The following is a 21,992-nucleotide window of genomic DNA, read 5'->3' on the forward strand; positions in this document are numbered from 1 at the left end:
CATGTTGTCCTGTGCCATGTTATGTCAAATTGTGTCATGTCCTGTCATACTGTACCTTCATTGACATGCAATAGCATGCTATAGCCTGCACCTCACTTTATGTTGTGTCACGTTATGCTGCACTGAGCCGTTCTATATCATCCAGTTGCACATTAGACTGTACAATGGGTGCTGTGAAGTTTAAACTTCGTGACTGAGAATCTGGAGGAACTAAAATGAATCCCGCCGTAGAGTGACAAATAAAGTGACAAATAGTGTGAGAGAGAAACAAAGTGGGAGACAGAGCGAAAGGGAGAGATGTGGAGAGATGGCGAGAATGAAAGAATCAGAGTGGGGAGAAACAGCGAACGCAAGAGTGAGCGAAGTAGAAGGAAAGAAAGAACGGAACAGAAAAAATAACCAGAGGTAGAAATAAAGAGAAGAAATTAGAACGAGGAAGGGACGCAGTGGGTGCATGGTGGAGGAGTATGGCAAGGAAGATAAGGGGTATAAGAAGGAGAAAGTGACTAGAGATAGGGAGGGGCACATAAACAGAGAAAATTAGAGATAAACATATCTTGACTGTCCATATTGCAGGACTGCATGCTGGTTGGAAATGCCAGAACTAAAATTGGATGTTATTGTGAGGCGAGGCGCGAGAGTGGTGTGGAACAAAAACATGTATTAGATAGATTGATGTAAAAAAAAAAGAGCAGTCACTCCCAACCGCTGCACTCTTCCCAACCGCCTCCACTCCTTAGTTCCATCTGAGCTACTTGTCTAGAAAGCTGACCTCACAGTGACAGGCCAACACTCTAAAGCGCTCATGAGAGCGAGCCAGATGAAACTACAGATGTTCATGACCGGGCTCTTTGGAAAAAGAGAGGTCGATTCCTTAGGAAATGGATTCTGTGGAAAGTAATGTAAAGCAGGTTGCTTTTTAAGCTAGGGGAAGGGGAAGGAGTGTCAAATGGCACCACTCTCTAGCAAAATATTGTCACTATTCAGGGACAGTTTTATGTTGCTTTAATCTGCCCTGATGACAAAAGATACAGTAGCTATCTTATTTTCTCACACTATTTTTCTTCGTTCGGTTTAAGAGGGACATTTATTTTGGTTGTTTTGCGTGTGTTTTGATGCTTTCTTAAGTGTCACCTGCAGTTTGTCAGCTGCTTCAGGGTGTCTACATTTGCTAGGGTGTAGGGGAAAGGACAAGACGGTGGTGAAAACTGCATAAACGAGGTCGAGGTATGCATCAAAATACAAAGTTGCAACTCATCAATGAAGGCTTGGTGAAAGAAGGAAGCTTTCAATTTCTTTTCAAAATGTAGACTTCTTGTTATCTTGTCAGCAGTGAACTGTTTGTACCAGGCAGTTGATTCTAGAGCTCCCATCGTCCTGCCCTTGTGACATTTACAGTTGAAATCAAAAGCAGGGTTCTTGTCCTGTGATGAATGCCAGAGCCAGATCCAGTAATTCAGGGGCCTGGGACATCATGACCAATGCTCTGTGAGTCCTGTGCAACTTCATAGCAGTTATCCTGTGTAGAGACTCCAACACACGAGTAATGTGAACAGTTTGTTCTCTATTGGCCTTAGACTAGTCTTGCTGCTAGGTTTTGGATTAACTGCAATAGTCTGAAATCAATTTAGGGAAGGTCGGTAGGCTTTCTGTTGCAATAGTCCCTGTGAGACAGTAACAGGATGCCAATTCTTTACACTTTACACCTTGAGGTAAAGCTAATCATAGACACAATTTTGTTGAATATGTGAAATCAAACATGTACTTTCTACATTGTTTCTCACAACCTTGATTTTTTAGCCAGAACCATAGTCTAGAGCCCATATAATGGCCAGGTTCTATTCTCTGCTTGATGGTTTTAGGTTTCAGAGGTGTTCCCCACTGGGGCAGACCATTTCAACATTACACAGCCGGGGCTCACTTTCACAAAAAGCAGTCATATTTTCAAATGGATCTGAAGCAGACTGCTTTGGCTCAAACATTCTTGATCATGGGTTAGGTAGGTCATAATATCAGGATTATTCCCCTGGCCTTTTCTTTTCATCAGATTGATTTCTTGTTTTCTGGCTTGGTTGAAAACTGAATTGATGATCACATAAAATTATATTTTCCCAACTGTAGCTCTGTGCTGGTATTAGAGATGTAATTAAAGGTTTTGTCAAGTAGATTGATTCTGAACCATGGAAGTGTGATGAGTCGTGACAGACATATTTGTAGAGCACATCAGATCACTGATGCTTACTGTTACCCTGCTCAAAGGTATCCATTCTACAGACCTCACAATGACCAAAGGCTGAGTGGTTTTGTAGGGTTTGAACTTGTTATCATGGAATAAGACACCGACTATGCAGTAGTCCACTGAGCCACTAGACCCAGCTAATCTCTGTTACTTTTGGTGCAAGTGTGCTTTGCTGTCATGAGAGCTCAATGTAGAACCTTTATTATCCAGCATCAAGCAGAACATGTTGGTGTGTGGGTCCCTGCTACTCAGTGTTGCTGTCAGGGTAGCATTCTTTAAAATGATGTTAATTTCCCATCTGCTCAACATGAGGCAGAATTACCTATATATAGTTCCAACCACGACATTTCAATCTTTACAATCCTCCATACCATCCTTCTTATGGAAAGGATGGCGGCAAGGCCTGAATAATTTTCCCTAAATGCGTTCTCTCGACCAGCCATGGAGGATTGAGACTGACAGATATTAAATTAAATTATATTATCTGGCTTGCCAACTGACACCCATAAATGACAGGCTGTTTGTGGATCGAGAATGTCTCCTATATATCCTCTGAGCTGGAATGTATTGAGACACATAATTTACCATTGATTGAGCAGCGTTTTCTATATCTTAATCTTTGGGTGTAATCAGTTAAAAAAAACACCATTGGCTGTATGGTTCTTTGTGGACAAGGAGGAGTTACAATGAGTTATTGTCTACATCAAATCCGTTTGAATGATAACATTATTTAAGGATTTTGGTACAGTCAGTAAAGGTAATTTGTGTGACAAAATGGTTTTATCAAGTAGTTCTTAAGTTTTCATTGTTTATTCAATAAGTAATAGTCTTTTAAGCATCATCATTAATATAATCCAGTAATCACTATTTCAATTTAACGTAAAATACAATATTGGTAAATATGACAGTTAAAATTTTAATTATACAGCAAGCATGTTTGATACAGGAATTTCCCTAATATAAATTAAATTAGTATGGAATAGAATAAGGGGTCAGTTTAGAAACCCAATAAAGCGTTCCGATGAGAGAATAAATGCATAAGCATAAAGCCTTTGCTGTTCAAATAAAAGAAAGGGTGAAGCTGGAAAGTCTTGTTAGCTATAAATCAGCAGACATCTAATAAAACAGGGAATAATCTCATAAGTAATCTCTCATGAAAAGAGATATGGCCTCAATAAACGCTGAGGTGGATCTCCAGAAAAAGTGAGCGACAGAATCCTTCCCTACTCTAGAAACACGCACTAATATAAATACACAATTTATTTATTCATAGCATCCAATAGGATTTCAGTAAACCCTTGGGAGTAGGTAAACTCCCCAGTTTCTCATGTCTTCCCAATAGGCCACAGACACAAGTCCTTGAAATGATACTTTTTCCACATTTTGCGGTTCGGAGAGTTCTTCCCATGAATCATCCTTCATGTTGTCTCCTCTCCTCTGGTGAGAACCTCACAATCAGTTGTCTAATAAAAAACAAATGGCTATTCACTAACAAACAGAAGGCTTCCGGAAAGTTGCAGCAGCTGCAGTAAAGAGAAAAATATCTTATGCAAATATGCAAAACAACCAAAACAGCTCATTGTGGAACAGACCTTTTCAATGCTAATGTATAAGTTGCGGTTAATATGGCATCGACAGTTAGGCTTACTTAAAATAGCACATTATTGTTTCTTTTATATACCTACATTACCTAAGTATAATTACCTTATAAAATTATTTACTCATAGTACATGTTATTTAACATAGACTTTTGCACTTTTTACTTGAGTGTGTTTTTTATTTGCAAAAGGAAAAAAATTCTGTAGCTACTTGACTTGCTCTATAACCTGTACAAGCATTGAAATCTTCTACGTGCCATAAATACAATCCTGACATGCAGGTACCATGTAATCTCGACTGCAAAAACTCTACTGTGATAGGACACATGAATTTAGCATACAGCGGGTCTTTCTGGTGCATGTCACTGAAACACTATAGATGTCTCTAGGTTTGGAGATATTTAGCAGCCAAATTAGATATTTTCACAAACAGTCAAAATCTATGGCATGCAAACATTCCAATTCTGTGGCTTTCTTCAGTTACGTCACATCGGATAGCTAGGTGAGCCCCCAGAACATGATCCTTATGTGACCTACTTAATGTTAGCAGTCAGGAAGAAAGTAACATCTAAACTTTACAGAATGTTAGTGAAGAGTACTCCTGAAATGCTTAAGCAGCTGCATGATTGTAGGGTATGAGATGTGGGCCCCATAGACGATACTTACTGGACTGAAGTGAAGATGGATCCCGAGACCTGGTTGTGTTTATGCAACTTAGATTAATTCAGATGAGCTATTTGGACGAAGTTAATTACCCCCCCACTAACCTGAGTAAAATGACAGAGGGTATAGATCCACACTGCCCAAGCCGTAGAGATGAATTGGGGACTTTGTACCACACAATTCAGATCTGTCCATTACCTTGCAATTATTGGTGACAAATACACAATATATTATCCATGGTTATTGGTAGACCTGTTACACCAGATCCCAAAATGAGTTTACCTGGCTTGATGGGTGAATACTGATGCCTGTGATAGTCTAGACTCACTGTGGCGGTTGGCTTGTTGATTTCTAAACGAGACATCGCTTGATGATGGAGGTCAGAAATGACCTCTTCTCTAGAGGAATGAGCTTAAGGCATTGGCTCCTGTGCAAGACCATAAGAGTATGTATATGTCTCCAGAGGCTGCCCTCAAAAAATACCACAAGGTCCAGGGTAAAAGGTGGGATTAACACCATGGTTTAAATCCTATGTAAACATTCAGACCTTCTACTGTGCATTGGATGTCTTTGCCTGACCTGTGTACTGCTGTATGTTATTGACTATTATGTATTTAAAAAGTGTTTTACCTGCCTCAAATCTGCTGACTCGATAGGAATGTAGTCAGTAGATGATGACTTGACTAAGTTGGTTAGGTGCTCTGGGCCGAATCACATAAAGTGAGAACTGTACATGCTAATTTAAGAGATGGGACAAACACCTGGGTGGGGGGTAGGTTAAGGCACAGTCTCTGCCCCAAGTTTGTCATGACAGTAATCTCATGTAGCTGAAAGTGCCTTTTACCATTGTAAACAATGGTAAAGTGCTTGCTAGTGAAAGGAACTTTTAAGGCATGTGTTGCTTCAGCTAGAAATAAGCAACATTTGCTGACATAGCTATAGTGAGCAACTGAGCATAATGCCATAACATACACAAAGCAACATAACTACACAATTAAATCATAACAGTGCACATCACAACAAGAAAGTCTAAAAAGAACCAATACAACTGCAGGACAACAAACAAAATCACATTGCAGTAACAGATCACAACAACACAACTGCGCTAAAACAGCAGAACACATCAAACACACAGCAAAAGGCAACAAAACAAATGTTCACAAACGTTCTTGCCACACCTTACCACCTCAAGCATCATGCTTTCATAATATGGTGGTGAAAGGTGTTTGGAAGAAACACTGCCTTCATTTGGCAAAAAAGACTTGAAATACTACCAGTCAAAAATGATGTGTTATTCGGACCATGGTCTCTGCCATTGTTTTGGGCTGACTGGTGCTTTAAATAGTTGAAGAGCTAGAGCAGTGCTATTTTTCCACATTAGGCACTTGTAAATGTGTGCATGTCACATTAAATGTAAAGGCATGTGCTGCCTCTAGCTGCAAATACAGCAGCATTTCTGACAGGTCTGAAGTAAACTGCAAACATATCACAATATTCTTATTAAAATAAAAATAATGTTTTGCCTTTATAACTGCCTTTCCCCCTTTTTTGTTTCTGGCAAAACCTGATAATGGAGGTGAGATAACTATTGCAGAACTTGTAGCTATGATCACTCCGGCGAACTCTCCTTTTGTGCAGAATTAACCCTCCCTGTCATAACCAATACCTGGTTTCTGTAAATCTAATCTGATGCAAAATCATTTTGTTAACATTAACCAAGGCTATATGCAACATAAATTGTCATGAGGGTGACAATTTTCATGCTGTAGCTTCCAACACAAAATAATTTGCAACATTTATAAAATTGCCTAATTTTGCCATATGATTTTGCATGATGTTATACAAAATGCCATATTTAAATAAATAAATATATAATGCATGCCAATATTTACTGCATGAAGTCTGCTTTGCCTTGGCTAATGCATGTTTTCTAAATCCACAGCCAACACATAAAGTATCATAAACACTTTTACAAAACAATTGTAGATACAATCATTATGCCTACCACTCGTCTGGTATGATCTGTACAACGCAATGATAATGCATGTTAACTTTCTGCTATGGTGCTTTGGCTGCTTCCAATCATCTTGACTTGGGTTCAAAGATATTTCAAGAAGGATGCTTGTTTGTGTTCACTGCTACAAATCAAAAATATTTTCAAAATAACTCGTGTATGGGCATGGTATCTTAAACCTTCAGATTACTTAGTTAAATGTAAAGGTGCTGATGCCATCGATACAATGTTTCAACATCAATATCACAGCTTAAAACATCTTTAGAAAGACAGGTTAGAAAACACTTCATCATTTGTTATTCAAATGCCAACTCTTTGAGCAAGACCGGAAACCACAAGCTCGAGACTTGCATCGCTAGAAACGCTATTTTGCCAGCATTCTTCCCGAGTGTCACTTTTCCGACCAGATAATGCACTTCTCGTTCTTATTAAATTGCGGATGTAAACTGTTCCCCCAGTTTATAAACACCGCTTCTGAGAAATCTAGAGACACCTTACATTTTATTCCAGGCCCGCACATGCATTATGGAAAGCTTTTTGCTTTTACACCGCAATCCCCCAGTGAAGCCCACTCTTTTTACGACCTCGCAGGGCGTTTCCACTGAACCACTGGCGTAACAAAGGTCCCCGCACACCCCGCGGTGCGGGAAGGGTGAGGCGAGCTCCAGGGGCCCTCCTCAGCACAGCACCTGGCCTGAGTGCGTCCGGAAGGGGCCCCCTTCCGGGTTCTTTGTAGGGTGGCCCACTCCAGTTTCGTTACGCCACTGCACTAAACGTCTTGTCTTGAACTCTATTACTCTCCGTGTCTTCCTTTGCTTACTACCAGGCCTCAAAGAACCATACTAGTAATCGTAATTTTTGCTGCCGCCCTCCCCACCTACCACAGTTTTAAGGGAACAGTCCGACTTCCTGCTCGAGCCATCAAAAGCTACTTTGGTTCATGACTGTCTCTCAGCATTGAATCCACTTCTTAAGATGACCACCTAGTAAGGAGGCAAAATCTGGAAAGTGATTGTCAAAATAGAGGACAAAAAAGTAACATTCAAGACAAACTGTCAGGATAAAAAGGCCGTTTTAAGGACACAGCTGAGAAAGTCAACAATAATTTAAAAGCAATTAAATAGATCACTGAGATCTGTACAAGTCAATATTGGTTTATGCACTTTAGTTTGTACATTACCAGGCGCTGCCTGCCCTTTAGGGCGAGGGGCCACACCCTCCCACCTTTTGCCCCTCATGAAGAGTGCTTGTCAGGCTGAGCAAAGATCAGCCTGACAGACACTCTTCATGTTCAGCTAAGGCAGCCAGGAGCAAGACATGCACGATTTGAGTAGACTCCTGGCTGCCTGAGCTGAACTTTGCTGGGCTGAAGAGGTCACAGCTCCTATGGGCAAGACCACCTGCCTCGAGGCCCTCATAGTCAGTGACAAGGGGAACCATCACCCATCGCCTCCGACCTAGGTGCTTTAGGTTTAAGCCCTGAAGCTCGCCCAGGGCGAGTGTCAATCAGTGACACCTCGTCACTGAGTGGGGTCGGGTCAGAAGTCTCTCTGATCCCATCCCACTCTGTGTCGAAGTTGGGACTGCTGCCTCTCCTCACTGGCTGGGTCAGCTAGTGAGGAGAGGCAGCAGTCCCAACCCTCCTGGGACCTCCGATCTGAAGGTAAGTGTGGGTGTGTTTTTTTTTTTTTTTTTTAAATGAATGGTTGGTGCATGCGTGTATGTTTGAATGTTCATGAGTGTTGTGAATGGATGTGCGTGCCTGTGTGAATGAAAGAGTGAGTGTGCTTCCCGCCCCCCTCCCTCCTAAAATTGCCAGCTGCCACTGTACATTACGTTCCAGTACTGAGCAAATTATAACTGTGCTTACTTAAAGATTAAAAACATAGTATACATATATACATATCCCTTATCCTGTTTTCACCTTTCTTATCTCTTTTATGGGCATGTACAGCTATAACACTAGACAACACTCACCTTGGGGAGCCCTGAGGGCAATGGTTTAGAAGAGTCTGTTTTGCCATGGTAGCTTGTAATAGTGAACACACACATACTAAATGCCATCAGGGAAATGATCAGGTAGACCCTCAAGCATGGGCATCAATTCACCAAAATGCCAGGGGTAGCAGAAGTGGAATCACATACCCTTTAACCTTAATGGCATCGATTGAATCAAAGCAAGATGGCGGCCATGTGAGATGACCGGGAGCAGTTCTTCACCTCATCAGAGCCAACGGTGGCAAACCAGCAGAGGTCATTCCCTTTTTTCAGGTCATGTGCCCCGGAACTGTTCACAGCTTCTGGTGAGTATTGTGGCAGCTTGGAGAAACAGGCAGGTGGAGTTGATCTACCATAGTGGCAGAGAGACGCCTGCTGTGGGCCCTGGGACGCCTTGCAGTCAGCAGCAGGGGGAATTATGTCCGGAGAGCCTCAAGGGACTGAAGTGTGTGGCCACAAGTACAGGCGCCTTGAAGGCCAGGGGCGCTGCAAACCCAGCTGTTGGATGAAGAACCAGCATTAGCACTGGTTGTGGGAAGCCAGATGTGAGTGCTCGGTGCAGAGCTTTGGCAAGTGCTAAAAGTGACAAATGTGACAAAATAGACAAAAAGGAGAAGATTGATTCGGTGAGCCTTCCCTGCCTAGCCCCCTAGGGCCCTCTATTGTTGATTTCCTTAAAACAACAGTTTAGGACCAGAGACAAATGACTCTTGTGAGAGCTGTGGGTGCTACTCAGGGAAAAAAAGCAGCCATCACCTTGCAGAGATGACCAAACAGCAAGAGAGAGTATGGGACCAAACTGCAAGGGATAGTATGGAGCAGGGAGAAGCACTATCATTGTCTCCACTCACAAAACCCCAGGAAGGGAAAGGTACCAGTCCCCACCATCCTGTCAGCACTGGGCCTTGACTCACTGATGGTAATTAAACAGGATAGTGAAAACCTGCCAGGAGATTCTGGGTGAACTATGGAGGGGTTACAAGAGTACCACAATTTCGAGGGAGGTGAATGCAGTAGGCAGGGAATATCCCGGAAGAAAGCTACCTCTCTCGACTATGTGATAGCCACTGGGCAAAAGGAGATAAGGACAGCAGTAAGAGGAGGAGTGCTGATGTAAGAAAATCGGGGTCATATCAGAACACAGTGGAGTGCTTTTTTTCATTGTTAGAAAGGTCAGACCGATCAGGTGACAATATGGATTCATTGGAAGGGGAATCCAAAGACAGTATATTGAGTAGCATAGGTGATACCCCTGATGGCAATATCCACCTGACACCTAGAAAGATCCTTGGGAAAGGTGAATGGAACATGGTAGATTTGAAGAGGGATTATCCAATCTCATGGTATCCGGGGGAAGGCACAACAGAGCCCCAAGATCAGCTAACCCAGGGCCCTCTAGTGTAAGTGCCAACCCTTGAGGCCTTTTATCAAGGTATAATAATGGTGTATAGAGATGAGACTGGGGCTGATAGCCACAGAGCTCAGGGTGTGACTAGGAAGCTACAAGCTGCAATACGAAAGGTAGCTAAAACATGCTCAGAGATATCAGAGAGGATGTCTGTGCTAGGAAGTAGGGCCACAGCACCGGAGATGGATGTTGTCGTCATCAGGGGACAAACAGAGGCACATGAGGCTCAGCTGATGGATACTCAATGAAAGCTGGAAGATTTTGAGAACAGGCAACACCGTAACAATCTGAGAGTCCTGGGGCTGGACGAGGGCTTGGAGGGTAATAATGCAAGGATGTTTGTAGTTAACTTGGTTCAGAAGGCCTTCCCTGACCTCATGAGTTGGAATTGGGACCATGAAATTCAAATTGCACACAGACCCTAGTCAATGAGGAAACACCTGAATCATGGGATAGAGAAAACAAGAGCCATACTGGTCTTTTTTGGGAATTTTCTCTTAAGACAGGTGATGTTTGAGAAAGCTCGACCACACTCCAAGCACTATGTGGATGGTTGTTCCTTCTTCATGAGACTGGATTTTTATCATGTGACAGTCGAGAGCCACTGAAGGCTCAGGCAGCTGATTAGGCTTTTTCAAGACAAGGTTGTGCAAGCCTTTCTGATGAACCAGGCCAGGCTAAAGATTATTACGAACAACAAAACCCATAACTTACATCAGAAATCAAAGCCAAAGAGTTTTTAGAGAATATGGACTAATGCACTAATAGGGCCAGGCATAATCTGATATACCTATTGATTATTGATCTCAGATTGTTGAAGGTTGTGGAGAATGATCTGGAGCAATGTTGGGTATAACATTTATCAGTGGCTGGTCTTGGTGAGGTTTTTTTATATTTGCTCCATGACTTACAATGTTATTGGAAATCAATGATTTAGGAACAATAGGCTGTGGTTGGGGCGCAGAGAGTGCACAAACCATCGGCAGACCATTGATGGTTATGTATGATTTTCTAGGGTGGAAAGGGGAGTAGGCAGAGAGGATGGAGGTTGGGCCGTGGGGCAGAGGACTGTAGGTTAGTAAGGGTGGCATCACTTAAAAAAAAGGAGCAAAAACAATAGGCATTGGAAGGACCTTTAGACTAGACATGTTAAGACACAGGAGAGCAAGTAAGGGTGAGTGAAGTGTGCAGGACATTCCCCCGGTGCCAGGGTGCAGATTATAGCATGTCCTGGGGTTTCACTTCAATACTTTAATTCAGTGATGCAAGATAAGAAACTTTGCATTTGAAATGCCAATGTATGCGGATTAAATGATAGAACAAAAAGGCAGAATGTTGCTAAGGTGTTGCTGAGGTGTTTAGAACTACAGGGCCAGGCATTATTTGCAAGCAAGATACACATATACCAGAGATAAGAGAGATTGGTTGCAGACCATGGGCTACACTATCAAGTGAGCACTTCCCCAGGCTCCTCTGTGAGGGGGTGGCAATCTTACAGCCTGATTTAGTTCTTGGTGGAGGGAATACATCGTCACAAATGTGACAGATATGTTGTCTGCCATATTATTTTCCCCATAGGAGATAATGGGATTGTAATATGGTGGATGGGATATCCGTCACATTTGTAATAGAGTATTTCTCTTCGCCAAGACCTAAATCAGGCCCATAGCCAGAAGAAACCAGTGCATGGTGAAACAGAGTCTCACGGACAAGCTTGGAAGATGGGCAAAAGTGAAATGTCAGGTGGAGGAGGGGGGGGTCAAGTGTTAACATATGCTCTATATATGGTCCTAATGTGGATGAAACTGCAGCTATGGATGATTTAGATGTGCAGCTGGCATTGTGGCCAACCCCCCTGGTTTTGTGTGGCAATCTAAATGTAGAGATGGAAATCAAAAGCAGCTTGATTCAGCCAGAGCAGTATGTCGGGAGAAGCTGTCAGTGTATAGAGCAGTGTGCTAGCTTATGAGTGATCATGGTCTGGCTGAATCATGAGACAGACTAAAATCCCCTGACCCAGGATATACGTACATTTCTCACTCACACAAGAAATCTGCTCGGTTGGATTTTTTTTATCTCACCTGCCATAGTAGGCAATTCTGATATTAAGAGACTCCTAGGGGGGGTTTCTGACCATAAACCTCTGATCCTGGAAATATCTGATATGAGGGCAGCCAGGATGTTGCAAAATTGGACATTTTAGAGGAAATTACTCCTAAATACTAGTTATATTGAACATATGAGAAGATGGCTAGTAGATTTTAGGGAACTCAATAGAAATAGCACCTGGGAAGGGCGGTGTGGGACTCATTAAAAGCTGGAATTAGGGACAAGTCTATTAGTTTAGGCTTACATAACCAAAAGCAGCAGGTGAAAAAGATCAGGGGGTTTCACGAAGAGCTCTTAGAATTGGAAGTGCAACATATGAGATTGATGACGGATGGGCAGCGTGACCAGGAGATGCAGCAAAGAATAGTGGGAATATTTTTGGCCCTCCATACATGACAGAAAGAGGCAAATAGAGGCTATAAAGCATAAAGAAGATGGCTTGGTAAGCACTCCTGAGGCTATAACTGGAGTCTTCAAGGCGTATTATGAGGAACTATACCAAGAAGGCATAACTCCCTCACTGGGTCAGCTAGAAGCATTTTCTAGGTGGAACACATAAAGAGGCTTTAGAGAAAGAAGAACTGGAATTTCTACAGTTGTCCATAACCCCTAATAAAATTAGAGTGGGTTTAAAATCCCTAGCGTCTGGCAAAGGGGCATAGCCTGATAAGATACCAATAGAATTTTACCTGTTTTTTTTTACGGAATTGGCCAAGAATATGATAGATACATTTCTTGGTGTCCAGCAGGAGGGGGTCATGGGGCTGTCCCAGAATTCTTGTTTCTATAAAGTAGGGGAAAACATCAACAAATCCTGGGTCGTATAGACCTATTTCACTAATAAATATTCATGCTAAACTCTATTCAAAGATTCTCGCCTCACATATGGGTAGAAACTGGTTTCACCTTGGCAAACTGGTTTCACCTTGGCAGCACAGATTTATTCCTGTCTAGTGGCAGAAGAACATAGCAGGCGAGTAATTATTTTGTTTTATATTGCAGAAGTGATGGAAAATCCTATGGCTATGATCCTGCTCGACGCTGAGAAAGCTTTTGACCTGGCTTCCTGGGAGTATTTATGGGAAATACTCAGGCAAAAGGGGTTTGGGCAGGGTCTAATCAAAGCTATATTATAATCCAACTCCCACACTTCAGATAATGGGGTGGAATCTGGAACGATCTTGATTACTAGAGGGACAAGTGCTATTGTTCACCCCTCCTAATTGCGCTTTATATTGACCATTTCATCATCCGACTTGCAAAAAATCGTGTTAAAAGGCCAATTAGTGGGTTTGACACCAAATGGGTTTGACACCAAAAATTCTGTCATATGCAGATGATATTGGCTTGCTTAGCCCAGAACCTGGAAGTGTGTTAACTGACATAGAAATGTAGGCCGAACTGTTTGGTGCAATTTTAGGCCATCATCTGAATAAAGGGAAAGCAGATAGTTTTCACTAGCTAATATAGAAGTGACTGATAGCCAAAGTGTGGATAGTATGACTTAGCCAGGGAACAAGATCACTGCTACAGTAGAGAAAATCACTGAAATAAATTTTACAGCAATATTGGCTAAAATCGGGCAAGATTGGAGGAGGATTAATAGCTTGCACTTAACTTTAGCAGGCAGATGCAATGTGGTAAAAATGATTATATTGCCTAAGGTACTGTACTTACTTAGAGCAATACCATTAGAACTAGAAGTACAACGGCTGAAAAAGCTAGACGCTATCTGTACCACCTTCAAAAGGCAGTACAAAAAAGGTCGGTGGGCTTAAGGAAATATGGTGCTCCCTAGAAACAGGGGTGGATGGGCAGTCCCCAATTTTGAGTATTATTACTGGTCATCATTGTTGCAACACATGGGGATTCTCATTGCAGAGAGAAATAAAGTAGGTCCACCACAGCCAGAGTTACCGTCCGTCTATGAATTGACCTTGGGAGTGGAAGCCAAGGGATGTTTTGCTAGGAACGTTGAATATAGTTACTACAAAAAAGTTAAATTATACTCGCTTAGTGATCTTCAGCAAAAGTACGGCCTCGTATGACAAACGTTTTTCAAGTATTTCCAGATTGGGGATATTATACTTAAGCTCGGCAGCAGTCTACTCTCTGTTGACAAAATTCAGCTTTTTAACTTATTACTGAGAGAGGCGGGATAGGGAAAATCTATAAAGTACTGACTAATGTGACACTGGATGATATATAGTACCATGCAGGAAAATGGGAGGAAAGACTGGGGGTAAAGGGTGTAGACCTGCAGAAGTCACTCCAGGTGGGAATGGAAGTGCTTCTTACAGCAGGCCTGAGGAGTCAGCATTATAAGACCATGGGCCTGATTACAACTTTGGAGGAGGTGTTAATCCGTCCTAAAAGTGACGGTAAAGTGACGGATATACCCCCAGCCGTATTATGAGTCTATTATATCCTATGGAACTCGTAATACGGCTGGTGGTATATCTGCCACATTTGGGACGGATTAACACCTCCTCCAAAGTTGTAATCAGGCCCCATGTCTTCATTGTGGGGAGGGCCCAGCAGACAGGGCACATATGTTTTGTTCATGTACAAAACTACAGGTGTTAAAAGATGGAATTAGAGTCTTCCTAAAGGTGGCACCGAAAGACAAAGGCGGTCATTCTGACCGCCGGGGTCGGCTGTCGCCGCCCGCCAAGCGGTTCCCGCCGAAAGACCGCACCGCGGTCAAAAGACCGCAGCGGTCATTCCGGCTTTCCCGCTGGGCCGGCGGGCGACCGCCAGAAGACCGCCGGCCGGCCCAGCGGGACAGCCCCTTCAACAATGATGCCGGCTCGGAATGGAGCCGGCGGAGTTGAAGGGGTGCGACGGGTGCAGTGGCACCCGTCGCGATTTTCACTGTCTGCTAAGCAGACAGTGAAAATCTTTGTGGGGCCCTATTCGGGGGCCCCTGCACTGCCCATGCCAGTGGCATGGGCAGTGCAGGGGCCCCCAGGGGCCCCATGGCACCCATTCCCGCCATCCTGGTTCCGGCGGTGGACACCGCCAGGAACAGGCTGGCAGTAAGGGTGGTCGGAATCCCCATGGCGGTGCTGCAAGCAGCGCTGCCATGGCGGGTTCCCTGGGCCAGCGGGAAACCGGCGGGAAACCGCCGGCTCCCCTTTTCCGACCGCAGCTTTACCGCCGCGGTCAGAATCGCCCAGGAAGCTCCCCAGCCTGTTGGCGGTGCTTCCGCCGCACTCCGCCATGGCGGTCATGGACCGCCAAGGTCAGAATGACCCCCAAAGTGGAGAGCGTCCCTTTTTTGATGTTATTTGGAATAGATCGAGGTTTTTTGGGTAACTGGGGGACGTATTCATAGATATGGCAGTGGTGCATATTAGTATTCGAGGCACCTTGGTTGTATTCTTAACCGCCAACTGTGCAGCAATGATTCTCACGGATGCTGTGTCTGTATATTCTAGAGAAAACTCTTTATAATTGTAAGGGAAAGAGGGCAGGGAAATGCATCACCCTGATCTGGGTGCCAATGGTAGAATGGGTTGAGAACAAAGGTGGTGTTGGGGATTGGACAGTTTAATTTGCTCAGAGTGTTATAACAAATCAAACTCAAAGGCTAGTATGAATTGTATTAGTAGAATGGATAATCCAACTCTATTGCACATGTCAACAAGTGGGGAATGGGTCTTAACAATCGGAAGCTCGCTTGATGTAGAACATAACCATGTATATATTTATGAATCTATATGAATTGTTGGTGACTAATTAGCTATAAGGATGTATGTATGTGGAGGAGTATTTATGTCTTTTGCTCATTAAGAAAAAAAACTCTAATGACATCACAGGAAGTGAAATCATATGACCATTGACCCAGATATATTTTCCAGGAAGGCATGTCACATGACTCTAACATCATACTCTCTTACACGCCCAAATCCCATTTGTATTCATTCTCACCCGGTCACTTTCATTCATTCATAATTTCCCTCACAATCACTCACTCATACTTACTAAGTTTTACCCAGGTCTACTAATGCTTTGAACTATGTTCACATCACTTTTGTGACACCAGGTGCAAAGTGTTCGAATGTATTTACTATCCAACGAAATCCCGAGTTTGTAGGATAATATCCCAAAGTAATGCAATCTGCTTTGCGTTATTTTGCATCAAGTGTTGTTCTATGGGTGGTGCATGGGTATTTCAATGAAACTTTCCATTCATTTCAATGCATGTCCCTCTCTACAAACATTAGTAGAGAAATTTGCACCATTAGTAAAAAGAAAAGCTGGCTAAAAATAAGTAATGTGGAGGAGCTTCTGTGTGCCTGGCACGGATTGTGCCACCTCTAAGGCCCAGGGATTGCAAAGGCAGTGCCAAAGCTTACAAGGGGCAAGTCATGGGTCACTACTGCAACCCCTGGTGACCCTTTAATGACATCTATGTCCTCCAACAGTGAAATGCCAGCCAGGATGCTTTAGTTAGATAATGTACTAACAGAAAAATGTGAATTAGGTGCCTCACCAACAGATGAATGCACTTATGTAAATAGCCAACTAGGATATACTCACCAGGCCCTCTTCTATGTTGGAGGTCACTATCGGGAAACCATTAATGGGAAAATACTTCCCAGGTATCCCACTGAAATGGAAACACATCCCAAGGGACCAACCAATAGCAAGACATGTCAAAGAACTATCCTACAGAGCTATTAATCCAACAAGAGGGAAAAACACTCAAGTCAACCACTCAAGATGGAAATGTGTGCAAGGAAACCCAGTGCCAGGGGCACATATGATGTGTAACAGCCAGTGGGGCCAGTGGAGATAGGCGCTCCGTTTCTCAACCTATGATCAAATGTAAACAAGGTAATCCACAAAAAGGTAAACAACATGGAAACATGCACCAAGTGAACCACTACCAAGAATGATGAGGACCCTGGGCTGGCACTCATCCTGAGGGCACTGGACTGGCACAGCAGAGTAAGTCCACTATTGACTTTCTATAGTGAGAGTCCTATGGTTGCACAGCCAGGTGCTGGCACTGTGTGGTCTGGGCACAGTGCTGACAATTGATGATGAGGCTACCCTTGAAGCAGTGGGATGGCTCACCAGTGGCTGTGCTTGTGGTGAAGTGGTGGCACACCACTAGTAGTGTTTGTGGAGAACTAGAAGGAGCTGGTAGCGACACAGCATGTGGGCCCAGTGTTAGTCAGTTCATCAGTAGAAAAACAAAGAGAGGCCAAAAGGGGGCTCAGATGCTTCCGAGTGATAGACCAATTTAAAAAGATAAACAATTAATACAATAACATGTAGAATTAATATGTAGGCCTTAGACAAAAAATAATGCTTTGAAATTCAAGGAGATGCAGTTCGTGCCACATTTTAGGCTTGAATACCTGAAACATTTTCTTACAAAGCTGACCTAGGTTAGTAGGTTAAATGTTTAATTTCTGACAAGCTAACATGTTTGGAATGCAGTGACTTAATATAAAAGAGGTTCGTTTTTGACCGTCTCAAAGGCATATTTTCCACACAGTACAATAATTGTATCAAAATGTATTAGTTTAACTCTGCAAAAATGTTCTAATCATACAGTCACCCTGTAGAACAAATTAATAAATAGTTTGTGTGTCAGTGAGTTAATGTAGAAGCATAAAACTGAAACTACAGTTTTCTTAAGGAAAGTAAATGATGAGAACCCTTGTGAATTTATATAAAGAAGTCCACATAAATGTTTTACTTAAAAATTGCTGTCTGTGGACTATTGTATTCCTGGTGCCAAAAACAATGAAATGTTCCTGTTACCATGAAGACATAGAAAGCTAATTGGCTGACTGGTGAAAGAATACACCTGTTGCAAACACTCACATTATGATGTCGATATAAATGTGTGTTCCTAGAGTAGGTCCCTTATTGCTCCCCATTGCACTTTCCCTGCCTGAATCTATGTTGCTCTGATACTCTACTGCAGTGGTTCCCAACTTGTGGTCCGGGAACCCCTGGGGGTCCACGAAGCCTCCTCAAGAGGTCCGTGATTGCTTAGAAAATTAAATAACATTAACAGATTAATAAAGTCTATATAAATAAAGCTGCTAAATGTACAGTTGAAAATGTTAACACATACTGTAAATGTTAAGGAATTTGAAATTGGAGGCTAAAATTTAAATTTGGAGGAGCAGTGCTGGTGCATCAAACAGTATAAAGTATGGACAATGTGCGGCTTCAGTTGAATTTAGAAAAGATCCAACCGTCCCGGTCACAGTCTCTCTAGTGGGTGGTTTGCCCACTGCTTGGTCCTGGGGAGTGCAAGGCCACAGTCTCTCAAGTGGTAGTTTGCCCACTGCTTGGTCCTGGGAAGTGCAAGGCCACAGTCTCTCAAGTGGGTGGTTTGTCCACTGCTTGGTCCTGGGGAGTGCAAAGCCACAGTCTCTCTAGTGGATGCCTTCTTCCACTGGTTCTGGAGGGGGCCTTGTGCCCAGTGTGCTTCATCCTGGCAAGGAGGGGCTGAGCGGATGGCTTCTTCTACTGGTTCTGAAGGGGACCTTGTGCCCAGTGTGCTTCATCCTGGCAAGGAGTGGCTGAGTAGACGCTTTCTTCCACTGGTTCTGTAGGGGGCCTTGTGCCCAGTGTGCTTCATCCTGGCAAGGAGGGGCTGAGTGGATGCCTTCTTCCACTGGTTTTGGAAGGGGCTTTGCACCCTGTGATGCAGATGTTTTGGAGTGCAAGGTCACAGTCTCCCACCTGGGTGTCACAACGACAGCTTTTGCAGGGGCCAGGACGCACTGCAGCCCATGTAGTCACCACTACACACTGCTCTCCGGCAGTGACGGTTGGTCAGTGAATCGCAGTTGCGCTGCAGGTGGCGATGTTGGCAGTGGTGGTGGTAGCTTCCAGGCCTTCACCTGCAGCCCCGGATGGCTGCACACTGGGGCTGCTGCTGCTGGCAGTGATGCTGCTTGCGACGGTGCAGTTGGGGGTGCTGGCCACTGTGCAGGTGGTGGTGCTATCCGCGGTGCAGGTGGCGGTGCTGGTGGTTGTAGTGGTATCCTACAGGCCTTCACCTGCAGCCTGGAATGCATCTGTTGGGCCGCCACCCCAGAGTGAATGCCCTCCAGGTATGCATTTGTTTGTTGCAAATGCCTTTCGACACCCTGGATGGCATTCAGTATGGTTGACTGCCCAACAGTGAGGGATCTCAGGAGGTCAATAGCCTCCTCACTGAGGGCAGCCGGGCTGACTGGAGCAGGACCTGAGGTGCCTGGGGCGAAGGAGATGCCCACCCACCTGGGATAGTACACGGGAAACAAGCTGAGGGGCTGCTCGGAGGGCGGTGCTGGTATGGGGGTGGTGGCTGTAGCTGGTGTTGGGATGGGCACAGAGGTGTCCGCCACCGCCAGGGAGCTTCCTTTGGACGAGGAGTCACTGTCGGTAGTGTCCCCTCCTGTCTCCGTCATTGTCATTGTGCTCCCCTCGCCATCCGTCCCACTGGTGCCCTCACCGTCGGTGGATTTGGCCTCCAGGCCCATGTGGGATGCAGCTCCCTCCGTCGCCAGTGCCTCTGCTTCTCCGCCAGGTGATGCTAATGCACACAAGGACAGGGTGACAAAATAAAAAGGGGGGCAGGCAGAGGATACACTTGGTCAGTGCCAGTAACAACACTACTGTTGGCGTGCACAACACACAGGGATCAACCCTATGCACTAGGCCAAGCACTACCAGTTACAATGCTAGTCACCAGCCCATGGGGTACATTGCCTAACGCCATTAGCTGCACACCTGAAACCAACAGGACCCTGCCCAGTAGTAGATGCCCACTAACACTATTGGGGTTGGAGTGCTTCCGAGCCTGCCCAACAAGAGACTTACCCTAACAGTTCACCCTGGCCTAGGGGCACCCACAGCCCACATCACCCACCCAGGTAAAACATTAACGCATGCAAGTAATTATTCTGAATCTGTACTCCCCCCCTTGTGGCTGCTGTGATGCCTTCAAGTGCCCATCCAACTCCGGATACGCCACCGCCAGGATGCAGAACATCGGGGGGGTCAGGGTACGACGGGCACCCCTTCAGCCCCACCTGAGCCTCCGCCATCTTCCTTGCCCAGCGGTGCAGGTCCTCCCAATGTTTGTGGCAGTGGGTGCTCCGCCTGTCAAAGACCCCCAGGGTCCACACCTCCTTTGCCATGGCACGCCAAATACCCTTTTTCTGATGGGCGCTGACCTGCAGAAAAAATACGGCAGAAAAGGTATTATTCATACCATCCGGACTGTTACACTCATGACCCACAATATCCCTCCCATCCCCTTACGCACAGACATTGACCACCAGACATGCAGCGCTCTGCCCAGGACCCCTCAGCCCCCCCTACACAAGGCTTACACACACAGCAATCCCTACATTCATGGCCCACACATCATGCTCACAGTGTACTCACCTGTTTGTCTGGAGGACCATAGAGTAAAGTGTACTGGGGTAGGACCCCATCCAGCAGTCTCTCCAACTCCTCCGAAGTGAAGGCGGGGCCCTTTGCCCAGAAACTCGAGCCATTGTCGCTTCCAGACACAGGTCACAGTAACACTTGCAGTGTAGGTCCTCTCCTGTTGAAGGTCAGGTAGCAAGTGAGTGAACAGATAGAAAAAGGCAGTCACGCCCACGGCAGAGCATACTGTCACCGCCGGCGTACATCGCCATTGGCTCCTGGAACCCATAGGGCCCAATGATAACCAATGCAAAGTTGCCCAGCGGTCATCGAACGCCGACCGCAATGGCACACAATGCCAGGGGAATTACCTCATTTCCACTTGTCTCTCCTCACAGGTCAGGCAGCCGCCATTTCAGGGGACAAAGGCCATGGCACCTAACTGTGTCACAGCAGACGTTAGCACATCAACTTACTCTCAAATTCACATACTGTTTCTGTAAAGGAAGAAATGCATTTGATTTTAACATATGTGTGAATATGACCCTCTGCTCACCGTTTTTCACCCTAGAGTTCAACCGCTGAGGATGAATAGGAGATGGAGACATCCTGGCGTGTACAGACCCCTGGTGGACCTGGCGACAATGGAGGACAGGCACATTATCCTGACCTACAGACTTGATAGGGCCACAATCCAAGAACTGTGTGCCCAATTGGAGCCAGACCTGATTTGAGCTATACCCCAGCCCAAGGGTATCCCCCCTCTAGTGCAGGTCCTGTCAGTGCTCCATTTCCTGGCAAGAGGTTCCTTCCAAGCGACAGTGGCCACGGCATCAGGGATGTCTCAGCCAATGTTCTCAAACGTGCTGACCCGGGATTTGTCTACCCTGCTGAAGCACATGCCCAGCTACATCGTATTCCCCAAGGTGAATGATTTGGCCACAGTGAAGGCTGACTTTTATGACCTGGGACATATCCCCAACATCATTAGTGCTATAGACAGTATACATATAACATTTGTCCCCCATTCCGCCGGAGAAATGAACAAGTGTTCAGAAATAGAAAAAGCCTTCACTCTCTGAATGTGCAGATTGTGTGTTTGGCGGACCAGTACATCTCCCATGTGATTGCCAAGTATCCCGGCTCTGTGCATGATGCCTTTACCTTGAGGAATAGCATCATTCCATATGTGATGTCTCAACTCCAGATGCACCTGGTGTGGCTAATAGGTGAGCCCATGGTCCCCACCCAGTTGATGTAGGTATATGGGTGTGGGTTTGGCCCTAAGGGTGAGTGTGTGGCTAACAGGTATCCCTCGATATTTACAGGTGACTCTGGTTACCCCAATTTCTCGTGGCTACTAACCCCAGTGCGGAATGCCAGGACAAGGGCAGAGGAACGTTACAATGAGGCACATGGGCAAACAAGGAGGATAATTGTAAGAACCTTTGGCTTCCTGGAGGCCAGATTCCGGTGCCTCCATCTGAAAGGTGGATCCATGTACTACTCACCCAAGAAGGTGTGCCAGATCATCATTGCATGTTGCACAACCTGGCCTTGAGACGC

General features: G+C 44.9%; 1 protein-coding gene across 2 annotated transcripts in view; it reads left to right on the forward strand.

Annotated features, from left to right (window-relative positions):
- The window catches only part of DIPK2B (divergent protein kinase domain 2B), a 359,981-nt gene that overhangs the window by 843 nt on the left and 337,146 nt on the right, over nt 1–21,992 (forward strand). The window lies entirely within an intron of this gene.

Source organism: Pleurodeles waltl, chromosome 8 (assembly GCF_031143425.1).
Source record: "Pleurodeles waltl isolate 20211129_DDA chromosome 8, aPleWal1.hap1.20221129, whole genome shotgun sequence".
Lineage (NCBI taxonomy): Eukaryota > Metazoa > Chordata > Amphibia > Caudata > Salamandridae > Pleurodeles > Pleurodeles waltl.